This window comes from Neofelis nebulosa, chromosome 12 (assembly GCF_028018385.1).
Source record: "Neofelis nebulosa isolate mNeoNeb1 chromosome 12, mNeoNeb1.pri, whole genome shotgun sequence".
NCBI lineage: Eukaryota > Metazoa > Chordata > Mammalia > Carnivora > Felidae > Neofelis > Neofelis nebulosa.
The window spans coordinates 64,350,154-64,367,046 of NC_080793.1; the positions used below are offsets into that span (position 1 = coordinate 64,350,154).

Below are 16,893 nucleotides of genomic sequence, written 5' to 3' on the forward strand. Positions count from 1 at the left end.
AAAAATTAAAACTAATTTAACAAAACATGTGCAGGATGTATATGGCAAATAATTCAAAATGCTGATTAAAATATCAAAGGCCTAAATAAATGGAAAGTCTTGCCATGTTCATAGATTGGAAGACTCAATATAGCTCAGGCTCCCAGGATTTTGGAGTAAAGTATGCCTTTACTTCAATGATAACTATCCTCCATTTGAAAACCAGCTTCTGATTTGCTACTGGGTTCCCCATAGAGACTAAACTCCCTAAACATGGGATAGCAAGTGACTATGTGACTCAAAATATCTATCATGAGCATGATAATCTGTTTCACTGAATCAAAGTATTGGATGTATGAAAGACTATTCCTTTGTTAAATGGAATGGTAATTACAAGACCAGAAGATACAAGCAAACCGTATAAGCAAGTGGTGCACACTCACATGGTACTAACTCCTACTACCTTAACACCTGATCCTTCATGCTCCTTAGAGCCCCATGGGAAGTCCACTATAAACATTTGACATTTCCAGAGGAGGAAAAACACCCTCCTTGGGTTATAGATGTGTCTGCAAGGTGTGGTGACATCATCTGGAAGTGAATGGCTGCTGCATTACAGCCCCACTCAGAGTTAACCCTGAAAGACTCTGGTAAAGAAAAATTCTCCCTATGGACAGAGTTTTGAGAGGTATATTTGATTTTTCATTTTGTATGGAAGGAGACATTTGTTATTTTTTTTATTTGAAACACTTCACGAATTTGCTTGTCATCCTTGCTCAGAGGCCATGCTAATTTTCTCTGTATTGTTCCAATTTTAGTGTATCTGCTGCTGCAGCTAGCACAGAAGGAGACATGTTAAGAGTCATATTGATTCGTGACCAATGGCTCAGTGAGTTGATTGGTATTCCAGGGCTAAGAAGAAATATAACTGGAAAATTAACAAGGAGCTCTGGAGGAGAGACTATGTGGATGCGCTTCTAAGAATTGCACAGCGTAGGGGAATGTTAATTCTCATTAGGGGATAAGACATGAGAGGGTGGAAAGCAAATGAAGTTTGGATGTTTATACCTTTGGCTCCTTATGCTGAGACTTGAGTTGGCCACAATGTTTCTATTAGTAAGGTCACAGCTCCCTTAGGTGCACTCTTTTCTGCCAGGTTGTAGTTAATACTTCCTGCCTCCATAGCAGTTCTTGTGGTGATAATGGCTCCCTACTGTCACTAGTCACAGGTAATTCATCAACACTGCCCGTGTTTTTTATTAGGTCTCCTTAAGTATGCCACTGTTTCTTAATTGACCACAGCAACCCTGATCATAAACTACACAGGAGTGGAAATTTTTATTGCCTATTATCCCAGTATCTAGAATGATGTCTGTCACACTGCAGGTTTTCAATAAATGTTTGTTGAGTGAATATGTGTTTTGTCCACTTTCCTTCCATTAAAACATGAATAGCAATTTCTTAAACATCATTAATAATAAGTTTTCAAAAATGCATGGTATCTGGTATTAAAATAGATGTGAGGAAACAGTGTAAACTGTTATAACCTTTCTGAAGACTATTTGCATTTATCAAATATTTAACAGGTACACATTTTAACTGGGTAAGTCTATCATTTGGACATTTGTGCCAAAGAAATAATCACATATATATACAAAAGATGTAGGGACAATGATGTTTGCTATGTATTATTTATAATAGTGAAACTTGGAGACAAGCTGAACATCAATCACAAAGATTGATTGAATAAACCTGATACACCCTTACAATACAGAAAAGAATGATAGTTCTACAAAGCCTGACCAAATAACCAGATCAGAAGATAACTTTAAGTGTAAAAACAAGTTGTAAATAAATAGTAACCATTTCCTTTGAAAAATGCATTGTTAGCTTTAGCATAAAGTCTAGAGCTAAGCTTCAGTTCATATTGGTTTTATTTGGAAAATGAGATGGAAAGAAGGGAGCTTCCATTAGCCCATCATCACTGCTATATTTTGATCAAATTGAGCATGTATTTACATGTTTAAAAGAAACACTTAAATATATTTATATTTAAAAGATAAGAGCAACTCAAGTGTTTAAAAAGTAAGTCTTGCTCAGCACAGAACTTAAGGGCAATAAAATATCAAATTGTAAAGCCTATTACAAAACAAATGGGGTGAAACTGTCACATTTAGCTTTCTCATTTACAAGTGCAAGGTTTTTGTCCAGAAAGCTGCAAGAAGAGTATTTCACTATTAAAGAACCAATTACGGCGTTTATGGAAAATAACGCCTTTTGACCCTCCTAAAAACAAACAAAAAAAACACATTATCAGGGTCCATTTTTGCAAAGATAGAAAACTCAGTCTGATTAAGGGGACATATCCACGACCCTCGGGAATTGTCCAACAGAGAACACTCTTTTCCCATCAGGAGTAAACCCAGATTCTTCTCACGTTGGCCCGGGACGTGGCGATGGGAGGAGGAGCTAGACGGGAAAACATCCCCGGACTCCACCCGCTGGGAGGAAGGACGCGCCAGCACCCGCACCGCCCAGGCCGCCCCGGAAGAGCTAGAACTGAGGCCCACCCTACCCCCCCCCCACCCCCCACCCCCCCCCCCCCCCCCCCCCCCGGCCACCTCTAGACTCCGCGGAACTAGGCGGCAGGGCAAGGCGAGAAAGCGGCGGCGGCTGGGCTGGGGAGCCCCTGAAAGAGCGCGTCACCACCTGCTGAGCTCCGCCCACCACCCGCTCCGCAAGTCTAGAGCCTCCGAGTCCACACACCCCTCAGTGGGCTTGGGAGAGGCTAAGAACTGCGCGCCCCAGGGACGGGGTTCTAAGGGGGGGAGGGAGAAACGAGAGTTTCCTAGAAAGAGTAAAGCTTTCCGCGTGTGTTCATATAGATTGCAACTAACTTCTTGATGACTGTATACCTTTTCCCCCCCATCTTATAAGTAGGGTCCAGTTTTTAAAAAATCATTGTCATAGGGTCGCCTGAGTGGCTGAGTCGGTTAGGTGTGGGACTCCTGATCTCAGTTCAGGTCTTCGTCTCAGGGTCGTGAGTTCAAGCCCGCAGTTTTGCTCGGCGCTGGGCGTGAAGCCAACTTAAAAAAAAAAAAAAAAAAAGGAAGGAAGGAAGAACGAGAGAAACAGTAAAAAAGATGTTCTTATAATATTATGACTGTGTGGCCATAATTTGTTTTTTTTTTTAAATCAACAAAATGCGCATTATAAGGTTTAAGCAGGATCTTCTCCGGCAAATGTGTGATTTGCTTGATAACCATTTTATTATTTTCCATTGTGTGTTCTTTCGTATATTATGTCTTCTTGAAATTTGCTTTTTTTTTTTTTTTTCTCCTTTCCTGGGATAAACTCTATTGGTCACACTTTCTTTTATACTACTGTTGTTGTGCGCCATATTCAAGTGTCTGTATTTACATTTCTCAACCTTATTCTCAACAGATATTTGTATCTTTACTTCTCTGAGCAGCTTGCGTTTAAAAGGTACATTGATGGAGAGAGAATCCCTATTTTTTCTTTGTATTACAAAAATTTGAAAAAGATAAGTAGAAAATGGTAAAATGAACATATATAGCCAGCCATGCCATTGATTTAAGAAACCTTACTTAAACTTTTGCCATATTTGCTGTTAGTTTTTGCTGAAATTTCGTAAAGCGAATTAACAAAGTTAATTTCAGTGCTAAGTGCGGCGCTATGCATACCTTTATAAAATCAATACATTTTCCAATATAATTCCACTTAACAGTTAACTGTAATGTTCCTTAATATTCCTTATTGCCAGTCCACATTCAAATTTCTCCAATTGTTCCCGACGTCCTTGGCGATAGTTGCTTTTCCGTTTGGGGTTTGATGGGGGACCACACATTGCATTTCGCTTTAATGTTCAAATTTAACCTCTACACCTGGAGGCTCTGAGCGATCCTGGGTAGGAGACACTATCAAAGACATTTTCCAACCGTCTAATAAGAAACTGCAAAGTAACGTCAAGGCGTGGAGGTTTATAGCAAATGTGATCTTGAATCTGGCTGGCTCATCGTGCAAGTCTGTGCACGAACCGTCTGTGCCACACCCCCGCGCGTGCAGGCCCTGCTCTGCCTTCCTGCTTCTGCACTCTCTGCCCTGGTGGGGAGGTGCTGCCTAGGCCTTGGTTGTACATATCTGGAATGGAAGGCGAGTGTGGAGACTCTGCGCTGCCTGGAAACACTGAGTAGAGTGGGCTTGTGACCCAGACTGCGGGAGCAGGAAGTCTTAAGGACCATCCCCCTCACTCCTACCCCCACCCTTGGGCTCAACCTCCAGGTCAGGCTTCCGGATGCAGTTGAGACTGAGCCCACGTCAGGAACAGGTGTTCGGTGCACGCTGGGATCTGCGGGAATCGGTGCCCGGCCCCACCTGCAGCACAAACAGAGAAAAGCCCCTGTTGATGGCAGGAAGGTAAAAAGTATTTATATTGTAGACTGTGAGCGTGCCAAAGAGCACCAGAGGTGGGTCTGCGGTAGTACCCAAGCTCTGGAGCCAGAAAGACCGAGGGGGGGGGGGGGGGGGGAGGGGGGGGGGAGGGGTAAATTCCAGCTGTCACCTGTAAGCAGGGACTAGAAAAGGAACCTGGATAAGAAGTCTCTCAACTGACAATGAAAGTATTAATAACTGTCTCATGGCGTTGTTTTGAAACGTAAGTCTAAGTTGTAAATCAAATAGGCTGGTTCAGGGTACTAAGCCCTGAGTAAGTGACAACTGTTGTTTTATATTTAGAAGACATTTTGTTCCTTTTAATTGGGTAGTTTATGTAAACCTCACAACCATTCTAACTATTCTGTGAGATGGGTATAATCATTTGCATTAAAAATAACAACCAAGGCTCAGGTTGGTGGAGTGAATGTGCCCAGGTCAGAAGGTAGCAGGGAGGGAGTTTGGATTCAAGGGCAGGTGTGCTTTACTTCTAACCTCAGGCTTTGTGTAAATGTAACACCTGCCTAAAAACAGCACTGCAGCCTTCAGAGCACTTAGCAGAGTGACCTGTCCCTAAATCCCCAGAGATATAATGGGAAGTGAATGTAAGATAGAATCTACCATGCCTCAAATGTGTTCTAGGATTTCTGGTGTCTCCTCAGATCCCTTGAGTCAGACAGAGCCTTCTAGCCCCCGATGCACTGGCAGTCTGTATTTTCAGTCTGAGATTATAGTGAATTCCAAGAGGCTCCACTTTGTGGCCTTAAAATTAGTTCCTCGGGCTCAGGAGCTGGGGCTCCTAGGAAATTCATTTTAGAGCAAAGCAGCTTTTAAGAAGCAGGAAGCAAGGGACTCTGGTAATAAGAATCTTCCCTGGAAGAGAGCACCCCTTCACCTTAGACTTCAATCCAGAATTTCAGAGTAGAGACAGGAGAACCCACAAAGGTCTGCACAGCCAGAAGCATTTCTTGATCCCCCTGTCAAGAATGAGAGAGACTGGAATGCAAGCTGGTGCAGCCACTCTGGAAAACAGTATGGAGGTTCCTCAAAAAATTAAAAATACCCTACGACCTAGCAATTGCACTACTAGGCATTTATCCAAGGGATACAGGTGTGATGTTTCTAAGGGACATATGCACGCCCATGTTTATAACAGCACTATCAACAATAGCCAAAGTATGGAAAGAGCCCATATGTCCCTCGGATGAATGAATAAAGAAGAGGCGGTATATATATATACAATGGAGTATTACTTGGCAATCAAAAAGAATGAAATCTTGCCATTTGCAACTACATGGATGGAACTGGAGGGTAGTACGCTAAGTGAAATCAGTCAGTCAGAGAAAGAAAAAATCACATGACTTCACTCATATGAGGACTTTAAGAGACAAAACAGATGAACATAAGGGAAGGGAAACAAAAATAATATAAAAACAGGGAGGGGGACAAAACAGAAGAGACTCATAAATATGGAGAACAAACTGAGGGTTGCTGGAGGGGTTGTGGGAGGGGGGATGGGCTAAATGGGTAAGGGACATTAAGGAATCTACTCCTGAAATCATTGATTCACTATATGCTAACTAATTTGGATGTAAATTTTTAAAAATTAAAAATAAAATTAAAAAAAAGAATGAGACAGACTTGGTGATGCCACCACATTCAGAAGTCACAACATTGTGTGACAGTGGGAAGTGTGGGCCAGCTTTGAGAAGAGCAAGGTGAGCAAGGGGTAGGTTGCTCAGGAAAGGCCACTTTGTTGGAAAGCTTGTGAGAACCAGGTCTGTGGGTACCCTTAACCAGGAAGAGGAAAGAAAGTCTGCCTTCACTTTTCCTAAATGGCCCCATGCTTTACAGATGCTGCTGTCACATGTGTCCATCACCTCACATGGTGATTCATGAAGAGTTTCCATGCTCATCTACCTCTGACTTATTGAAAACTTTAAAGAACCTTTAAAGATCCGAGAATGTCAGTCAATTGTCCAGAGTCACCTATATGACAGATCTGAAAATCAAAGTGCCATTATTTGGTGTCAGGTCCATGTTTCAGTTCATTTATGTTTAATGAAGAGTAGTGATCTTTTATGTGGCGGTTCACAGTTTGTTTATCCATTCACCAACTGATGCATATTTGGATAATTTTCAGCCATGAACATTTATATACAGGTTTCTATGTGTGGACATATGTCTCCACTCTCTTGGGTGAATACCAAGGAGTGAATGACATTGCTGGATCTCATAAGAAGTGTATGTTTGGCATAATAAGGAGCTGTCATACTTTTTCAAAGTGGCCGTACCATTTTTCATTTCCATCAGCAAGATGTGAGGGGTCTAGTTGCTCTGCATCTTCATCTGAATTTAATGATGTCAGGTTTTTCTATTTGAGCCATCATATTGCTTTGTAATGGTATTACATTTTAGTTTTAATTTGATTTTTCTAATGTATAATAATGAGTATGTTTTTGTTTGTCATCTGTTCCTTTTTGATGAAGTGCCTATTTGATCTTTTCCTCATCTTAAAAAGTTGTTTCTTACTGATTTCAAGAGTTGTATATATGCTACAAAAGTTTTTCCAAAGATAAATGATTTGTAGATACTTTCCCTCAGCCTGTGTTTTTTCATATTCTTAATAGTATTTTTCAAAAAGCAGAGGTTTTTACTTTAAGGAACAAGAAAAACCTCAAATAAACTAACCTTAAACCTGAAGGAACCCCCCCCCCAAAAAAAGAACAACAACAACCTCAACAAATGAAGCTGAAAGCCAACAGAAGGAAGGGAATAATAAAGATTAGAGCAGAAATAAATGATATAGCAACAAACAAAAAACAGTAGAACAGATCAATGAAACCATAAGCTGGTTCTTTGAAAAAATTAATAAAATTGATAAACCCCTTGCCAGGCTTATGAAAAAGGAAAGAGAAAGGACCCAAATAAATAAAATCACAAATGAGAGAGGAGAAATAACAATGAACAGGATAAAAATATAAATAATGTAAGAATATTATGAAAAACTATATGCCAAAAAATTGAACAAGCTGGAATAAATGGATAAATCCCTAGAAACATATAAACTTCCAAAACTGAAACAGGAAGAAATAGAAAACTTGAATAGACCGATAACCAGCAAAGACATTGAATCAGTAACACAAATCTCCCAACAAACAAAAACCCTGGCCTCACAGGGGAATTCTACCAAACATTTTAAAAAGAGTTAATGCCTATTCTTCTCAAACTATTCCAAAAAAATAGAAAAGGAAGGAAAACTTCCAACCTCATTCTATGAGGTCAGCATTACCCTGATACCAAAATCAGATAAAGACTCCACTAAAAAAGAGAACTACAGGCCAATATCCCTAATGAACATAGATGTAAAAATTCTCAGCAAAATGCCAGCAAATCAAATCCAAGATTCACTCACCATGTTCAAGTGGGATTTAGTCCCAAAATTCAAAGGTGGTTCAATAGTCACAAATCAATGAACATGATACACCACAATAATACAAGAAAGAATAAGAACCATATGATCCTTTCAATAGATGCAGAAAAAGCATTTGACAAAGTACAAACATCTATTCATGATAAAAACCCTCAACAAAGTTGGTTTCGAGGGAACATACCTCAACATAATAAGGGAGCCATATACAAAAAATGCACAGCTAATATAATAATCAATGGGGAACAACTTGTAGCTTTTCCTCTATGGTCAGGAACAAGATAGGGATGTCCTCTCTCACCACTGTTACTTAACATAATACAAAAGTCCTAGCTATAGCCATCAGACAACACAAATAAATAAAAGGCATCTAAATCAGCAAGGAAGAAGTAAAAGTTTATTTGCAGATGACATGATACTCTATATAAAAAACCTGAAAGACTCCACCAAAAAATTATGAGAACTGATACATGAATTCAGTAAAGTCTCAGGATACAAAATCAACATAAAGAAATATGATGCATTTCTATACACCAATAATGAAGCAGCCGAAAGAGAAATTAAGGACTTCATCCCTTTTACAATTGCACCAAAAACCATGAGATAGCTACTAATAAACCTAACCACAGAGGTGAAGGACCTGTACTCTGGAAACTATAAAACACTGATGAAAGAAATTGAAGAAGACACAAAGAAATGGAAAGACATTCCACGCTCATGGATTGGAAGAACAAATATTGTTAAAATGTCTATACTACACAAGGCATTCTATACATGCAATGCAATCCCTATCAAAATACCAACATCATTTTTCACCGATGTAGAACAATCCTAAGATTTGTGTGGAACTGCAAAAGACCCCAAATAGCCAAAACAATCTTGAAAAGAAAAAACTGAAGGCATCACAATTACAGATTTCAAGTTATGTTACAAAGCTGTAGTGATCAAAAGTATGGTACTGGCACAAAAATAGACACAGATCAATGGAACAGAATAGAAAACCCAGAAATGAACCCACACCTATAAGGTCAATTAATGTTACACAAAACAGGAAAGACTATCCAATGGGGAAAAGACAGTCTCTTTAACATACGGTGTTGGGAAAACTGGACAGCAACATGCAAAAGAATGGAACTGGAGTACTGTCTTAGACTATACACAAAAACAAATTCAAAATGGATGAAAGACCTAAATGTGAGACAGGAAACCATTAAAATACCAGAGGAGAACACATGCAGTAACCCTTGTCATCAGCCACAGTAACTTCTTTCTAGATATGTCTCCTGAGGCAAGGGAAACAAAAGGAAAAATAAACTATTGGGAGTTCATCAAAAGCTTCTGCACAGCAAAGGAAACAATCAACAAAACTAAAAAGCAACCTTTGGAATGGAAGAAGATATTTGCAAACAGCATATCTGATAAAAGGTTAGCATACAAAATATATAAAGAACTTAACTCAACAGCTAAAAAACAAATAATACAGTTAAAAAATGGGCAGAAGAGATGAATAGACATTTTTCCAAAGAAGATATCCAGATGGCTAACAGACACATGAAAAGATTCTCAACATCACTCATCATCTGGGAAATACAAATCAAAACTACAGTATGACCTCACACCTGTCACAATGGCTAAAATCAACAATAAGAAACAACAGATGCTGGTGAGGATATGGGGAAAGGGGAACCCTTCTACACTGTTGAGAATGCCACCTGGTGCAGCGTTCTGAAAAATGGTGTAGAGTTTCCTCCAAAAGTTAAAAATAGAACTCTTTGACCCAGAAATTGCGTTACTGGTATTCACCCAGAGAATACAAAAGTACTACTTCAAAAGGATACATGCACCCCAATGTTTGTAGCAGCATTATCGACAACAGCCAAATTATGGAAATAGCCCAAGCATCCATTGACACATGAATGGATGGCAGATGAATTTATATATATATATATATATATATATATATATATATATATATATATATATAATGGAATATCACTCAGCCATAAAAAAGAATGAAATCTTGCCATTTGCAACAATGTGGATGGAGCTACAGAGTATTATGCTAAGCAAAATAAGTCAGTCAGAGAAAGACAAGTATCATATGATTTCACTCATATGTAGAATTTAAGAAACAAAACAAGTGATCATAGGGAAAGGAAAAGAAAGGGAGGCAAACCAAGAACGATACTCAACTATACAGAACAAACTGATGGTTATCGGAGGGGAGGTATGTGGGAAACAGGTTAAATAGGCGATGGTGTTAAGAAACACACTTGTGATGAGCACTGGGTGTTGCATGTAAATATTGAATAACTGATTTGTACACCTGAAACTAATATTATACTATAGGTTAGCTAACTGGAAATTAAATAAAATCTTAAAGAAAAAAAGAGCAGAGGTTTAAATTTATCAATTTTCATAATTTTCAATGCTTTTATTTCATGGGTGTATTAATCTATTTGGACTGCCATAAAAAATACCACAGACCAGGTAGATTCAACAACATAAGTCCAAGAGCAAGATGTGATCACTATTGGTTTCTGGTGCAATCTCTCTTCCTGGCTTGCAGAGGGCCACCTTCTGTGTCCTCACATGGCCTTTTATCTGTGCACACACACAGAACGAGAGTGTTCTCAGGTGCCTCTACCTCTTCCTCTAAGGACACCAATTCTATCAGATCAGGACCCCGCCTTTATTACCTCATTTAACCTTAATTACCTCCTTATGGTCTGGCCCTATCTCCAAATACAGCCACATTAGGGGTTAAGGCTTCAACATACATGGGAGACACAGTTCAGCCCATAACAGTAACTTATACTTTTTTGTGTGTCTTATCTAAGAAATATTTGCCTAACTAATATGGTCACAAGCCTGTCACTTTTTTTTCCCTTTTATAAGTTTGAAAGTTATAGCACCATTTGTTGAGAAGTATATACTTTCTCTGTTGGATTGCCTTGGTTACCTCTGTTGGGAATCAATTGAATATAAATATGTGCCTCTGAAATACAAGTCTGGTTCTGAGTACTACCTCCAGGGTTTAAATGGATCTCTTTATTGATTCCCCATTACCCTAGCAGAGGATCCAGAGTGAGGATGTGTGTACCCTAGTGAGTCACTGGTATACAGGAAATGATTATGGGAAGCCTATTTATAATGACTTTATCTTTAAGAAGGTACTAAGTTTGGGGCACATGGGTGGCTCAGTTGATTAAGCGTCCAACTTCAGCTCAGTTCATGATCTCATGGTTCATGGGTTCGAGCCTCGTGTCAGGCTCAGTGCTGACAGCTTGGAGCCTGGAGCCTGCTTCAGATTCTGTGTCTCCCTCTCTCTGCTCCTCCCTTCCTCTCTCTCTCTCAAAAATAAATAAATATTAAAAAAAAATTTTAAGGCACTATTTAAGTTTTATCAGTAGTAATATTAACTGGTAGCATATGTACATATTTTGAAATATATACAGATGAATTAGGACATGATAATAACATTGATACTAATTGTGTGATGCCTCGGAGTATAAGACAGAGTTAGGTTTTTAATAACATTTTATAATTTTATTTATTTTATATTTTGTTTTAAACTGTTAACAGTAAACATTATATAAGAGTTTTCAGAGGTCATGTCACCAGTTTCTAAACACTCCAAATTGATCAGAAATGTGCTGTTACAGGCAGCACCATCATTCAAGGATGTGACTGTGGAGTTCACTGAGGAGGAGTGGAAGCATCTGGGCCCTGCTCAAAGGACCCTGTACAGACACATGCGCATCCTGGTGGATGAGCAGACCTTGCCATGTCATTGCCTCAAGAATGCAATCCTGTTTTTCATGATTGCTACTTTTATCATATGTGTCATATCCTGTTCTGTTTCTACTAATTAACTTTTCTCCTGGTTAAGGGTCATATGTGCCTTCTTTGCATGCTTTGTAATTTTTTTTATTAGATTCTAGTTGTTATGGATTTTACATTATTGGGTGCTATATTTTTTGGTATTTTAAAATGTTTTGGGGCTTTCTATGGAATAAAGCTATGTTGTTTGGAATTAGTTTGATCCTCTCCAGGTCTGCTATTAAGCTTTGTTCTGTAGGATTCAGAACACCTTCTGGTTTAGGGCTAATTTTGTTCCAGTACCAATTTTGTTCCTGTAGCCTTCAGGTTATTCTACATATCCTCCATTAATTAAGAAACCTTTCCACTCTGGCTGGTGGGATAAAAAACTTCTTTTTTCTGTATTTTCCACTCTACACCTTCCCAGCAGTTCTTTCCCTAACCTTGAATGCACTTCTTACATGCAAGCACAAGTCTATACTCAGCCAAAGATTCACAGAGACCTTTCTGCAGATCTCATGGCTCTCACTTAGTACAGCTCTTTCCTCTCCAGTGTTTTGTCTGGCAAATTCTAGTTGCCTTAGCATTCTAAACTCCTAACATTGTCTCCTCAACTTATTGAGACAGTCAGGCTTTTTTTTGGAGGCGCGGTAGGCGGGGCGGTGGGGCGGGGGGGTTCCTTTGTTATGCTGTGCCATAGAAATTTTCCAAACTCTGGCCAAAATAGGGTTCACCCAAGTTGTTTCCTTTTTCCTAAGAGTTCCCTGTCATTGTCTGATTTTGCACTGCCTATTGTCCAATTTTGTATGGTTCTCTACTTTGTTTGACATGAGGAGGTAAAGTGAAATCCCTATGTGGTCCCTTTTATAAAACCCAAAGCACCTGGGCCCTTTTTAGAAGTTAATATTATTTTGTCCTGAGATTCAGGGATCTAAGGAGATTCATTCTTTTGTCATCTCCTCAAAAGTGAGCACCTCAGATGAATCCCATCAGTGTGCAGCTCTTAAGCTATAGCTTCCTTTACATTCAGAAGTATTGAAGCACATGCAGCTGATCTAAATCCTAAATTATTTTCCATTTATAGAGTACAGTATTAGAAAAACATATGTGATCTTCAAGTTGGAGGAAGGAGAAAATCCATGGTTATTAGAGGAAGAATCTCTAAATAGGAGCCAGACAGGTGAGTTATTGAGTACTAGCAGAAGGTATCCAGGGAAAATTAAATCCAAAGTGATCAGTTACAGATGGGGATTTTTAGAGGTTTTTATCTTTGGAAATTAACAAAGAATGGATCCAGCATACTATGGAAGGTGAAAGTGTAACATAACCAATGCAATGTAAACATATTGATTCTTTCATCTTTAGAAGCTAGAAGCCCAATTATATCATTTACAACTGACAAATCAAGTTATAGATTTGTATTTAATAGTAAAATGATAAAAACTGAGAAATATTTTAAAAGGCACTAAAATAGGGATTAAAGGATGGTTAGAAAGAAAGAAAAAACATTAATTTTATCATTGGTTCTATAATATGGAATTATTAGACACTATGGAAATAGAAGATTCATAAAATACAAAAGTTTATAATTATAAAGGTACTTAGTAGAGCAGAACACAATATTTTGTAATTATAGAAGAAAAATCAATGGAACAATGAGAACAGAACTATTACTAAAAATATTTTTTTCTTTTACTTTTTTACAGTATAATTCAGCATAAAGTACAACAAATTTATCTGCCACATCAACTAATATAAAGTTACCTATTAAGTGCTATCAGATTGTAAAAAAGAAAGATATCCAAAAATAATGCAGACTGAAATATAAAATAATACATTAGTAAGCCAATAAATGTACAAATAATTCAGGGTTTATTTACCTAGCTGCCACATGTTGAATTCAAACAAAACAATATTAAATCAGAAAACCAGCACTCAAATGATGTTTTTAAAAGACCAGTTTCAAGGGATAGTAAAGGTTTTAAATATCTGTGTATCAAATAAGTTATCAGGATCCAAAAAAAAATTGTAAGAGATATAAGGATAAAGGGAAACAAATTAGGTATAGTAGACCTTAATATACTCCCAGATTTTATACCAAATGTAGTAGAGAGCAATTGAAGTTCTGGAACAAAGGCTGGCAATACAGTACAATACAATACAAACAATACAATACAAAGGTTGGCAATACAGTGCAATAACTACAGGCCTTGAGCCGAATTCAACCGGATACCTGTTTTTATAAATTAAGATTTTGGAACTCAGCCATTTCAGTTCTTTTATGTATTGTCAGCTACTGCCTTTATACTACAAAGGCATAGTTGTCTAATGACAGGGATCACATGGCCTACAAAGTCTGAAATATTTATTATCTGGCCTTTTACAGAAAAACTTTTTGCTAATCCATACTCTAGAACAATGGTGCTCAACAGAAGGTGATTTTGCCCACCACAGGACATTTAGCAATCTCTGGAGATATTTTTGGTTGTCACAACTGAGAGATGATACTACTACTATTTCATGTAGAAACTAGGGATGCTGCTAAATATCTTATAAAGCACAGGACAACCACAACTACCTCCATCATACATGCACACAACCAAGAATCATCTGGTCCAAAATGTTAATAGTGACAAATTTGAGAAACTCTGCTCTAAAATATATACATAGAATATTTAAAAAGTGAACCTAATAAATATCTAAATGTGTCTTTTAAACTGTGTGCTCTAAAAATAATTAACCAATGTTGACAGTACATTCAGAAAATATAAAAGTATATTAGAACCAAAAAAAACTTTCAATAAACTCCACAAAATACAAATATCACAGTTCAGTAAAATTAGAAATTGAAAATAATGTAAACAAAACTAAAATCTGATCATTTAAAAATCTTTAAATGAAATGAAATGAAATGAAAAATCTATTCAGATATGTAAGCACAACTGTGGAGTAGGAGGCTCCAAGCTCTTGTTTCTCCCATAGAACTACTGGGGCGGGGGGGGGGGGGGGGGGGGGGAACCTGTCTGAACCAACTTTGTCATAGCTGTGGAAAAAGTCAAAGGTTTATAGCAATCAGGCAAACATCTGATCAAGAAAAAACATCTCCAAACTAATAGGAAAGTTTTGTGACACTTGTACTCATTCCTTCCCCTTGCAGTCATGACAATGATTTTGGTGTTGAAGCAGCAGCAGTTCAGTTTCCAGTTCCCTTCCTTGAGCTGGGAACAAAGCAGACCTTTCTTGAAAGTTGTGTGTACCTGTTTTAAACTGGGAGATACAAGGCACATGTCTGTTACATATAACTTGGAAGCTGGGCAGATACATGGTGGGAGCTGCTCTTAATACCTATAAGATTCACAGATGTCTGGGGCGAGAGATTACAAGTGAAAATATATAATAGGCCATTTGAGGTCTGGAGAAGCTGAGGTGAGACTGTTTAAGAAATTAGAACATTCGGAAGCAGCCATGTATACAAAGGAATTTAGAAAGCCACATGCATGCCCAGAAAGACCTAAGAAGACTTGAAGCTTTCACCTTGGGTTGATTCCTAGGCTCAGGACAAACTTAGCTAAGTGCTAAAGGACTACTCTAACATAAGGTCAATTTGCAAAGCCCAAGGGGAGTTCTTGGTATTCAAGGAAATCTTTGTTAAAACATTAGCTAAACATGAGCTAAAGGAATAGAGACTTCAGTTACCACACAGAGCAAAAAGCAGTTTTTGCAAAAATAGATGAAAAGTCTCAAAAAATGGAGTACGACAGTCTTTGACAATCAAAAAACTAAACACCAAACCCTAAAGAATGGGGAGAATCTGAATTCCAGAGTTACCATGTTATAATAGTCAAACAAATAATTTTCAACAACAACAACAAAAAAATCACACATAATATGGTGATCCCAGGAGAAGAGAGAGAAATAGAAAGATTATTTTAAGAAATAATGGCTGAAATTTCCTCAAATTTGCTGAAAGATACATATCTACAACAAGGTGAACAAACTCCAAGTTGGATAAACTCAAAGAAACTCAACTTGGGACACAGTATAATCAAATTACCAAAAGACAAAGACAAAAAGAATCTTCAGAGCAGCAAGAAAGAAACAATTCATTACTGCTTCATTGATAGTCTCAGCCTATCAATAATGACAGCAGCTAGGAATCCCTTGGGCCCATGCTGCTTGTGACACTTCCCAGCTGGAGCCAATGTTGTAGTGGGACCAGCCCTGGCAACTCTTATATGATTATAAGCTGCACCTCAGAAACAACTGTCAGGGAGCTTTGAAAAAACAAGGCTTTCTGAAAGGGGAACTCAATGGGTGGAGGAGGCTTGACTCCTTATTTAGTTGTTTAGCCAGTAGTTCTGTCATACTGGTGGCAGTATGTTTATTCAAGATGGGAAATGGATGTCTTCAACAATCAAAGCTTAATATCAGCCTCTTTACACTATAATCAAAAAAGCTAATGTCAGGCACTTACACTACAATTACTTATAAGGGATCTTCAAGGAAATTATCAGGTAATTTCTAATAAGAAACCTTGGAAACCAGAAGACAATAGGATTGTATATTTAGGGTGCTAAAAGAAAAAAAATGTCCAGCCTGAAATTCTATATCCAGCAAGACATTTACTGAAAAACAAGGCAGAAATTAAGACCCAGATAAACAAAAGCTGAGGGCAGTCATTACTACTACACATGCCCTTTTAGAAATACTAAAGGAAATCCTTCAGGTTGAAATGAAAGAATGCCAGACAGTAATTGGAAGCCACATGAAGAAATAAAGATCTTTAGTTAAAGTAAACATGTGGGCAAGTACATACACCAATGTTATTGTAATTTTGGTTTTTAACTTTTTTCTACTGATTTTAAGAGACATATACATAAAAAATAATTATAAGTCTATGTTATTATACACATAATGTATAAAGATGTAATTTCTGATATCAGTAACATAAAGAAGAGGAATGGAGCTATTTGGGAGTAGAATTTTTGTATGCGATTGAAGTTAAGTTGGCATCAATTAAAATTAGATTGCTCCAACTTCAACATATTATATATAACATCTATGGTAACCACAATAAAAATATCTATAAAATATACACAAAATGAAATGAAAATGGGTTCAAAGTGTATCACTACAAAAATCAAGTAAACACAAATGAAGGACATAATGGAAGATATGAGGAGCAAAAAAGCTGTAAGACTACAGAAGGA

At 37.8% G+C, this 16,893-nt stretch overlaps 1 long non-coding RNA gene and 1 pseudogene across 1 annotated transcript; one reads left to right on the top strand and one right to left on the bottom strand.

The window, feature by feature from the left end:
- Positions 1–714: 714 nt before the first annotated feature.
- LOC131492332 (U6 spliceosomal RNA) lies at positions 715–814 on the bottom strand (annotated as a pseudogene).
- A 3,470-nt stretch (positions 815–4,284) lies between these two features.
- Positions 4,285–7,029, top strand: LOC131491922 (uncharacterized). The gene is made up of 2 exons (XR_009251724.1): positions 4,285–4,416; positions 6,286–7,029. It is a non-coding gene; the product is annotated as an uncharacterized LOC131491922 (long non-coding RNA).
- Positions 7,030–16,893: the final 9,864 nt, after the last annotated feature.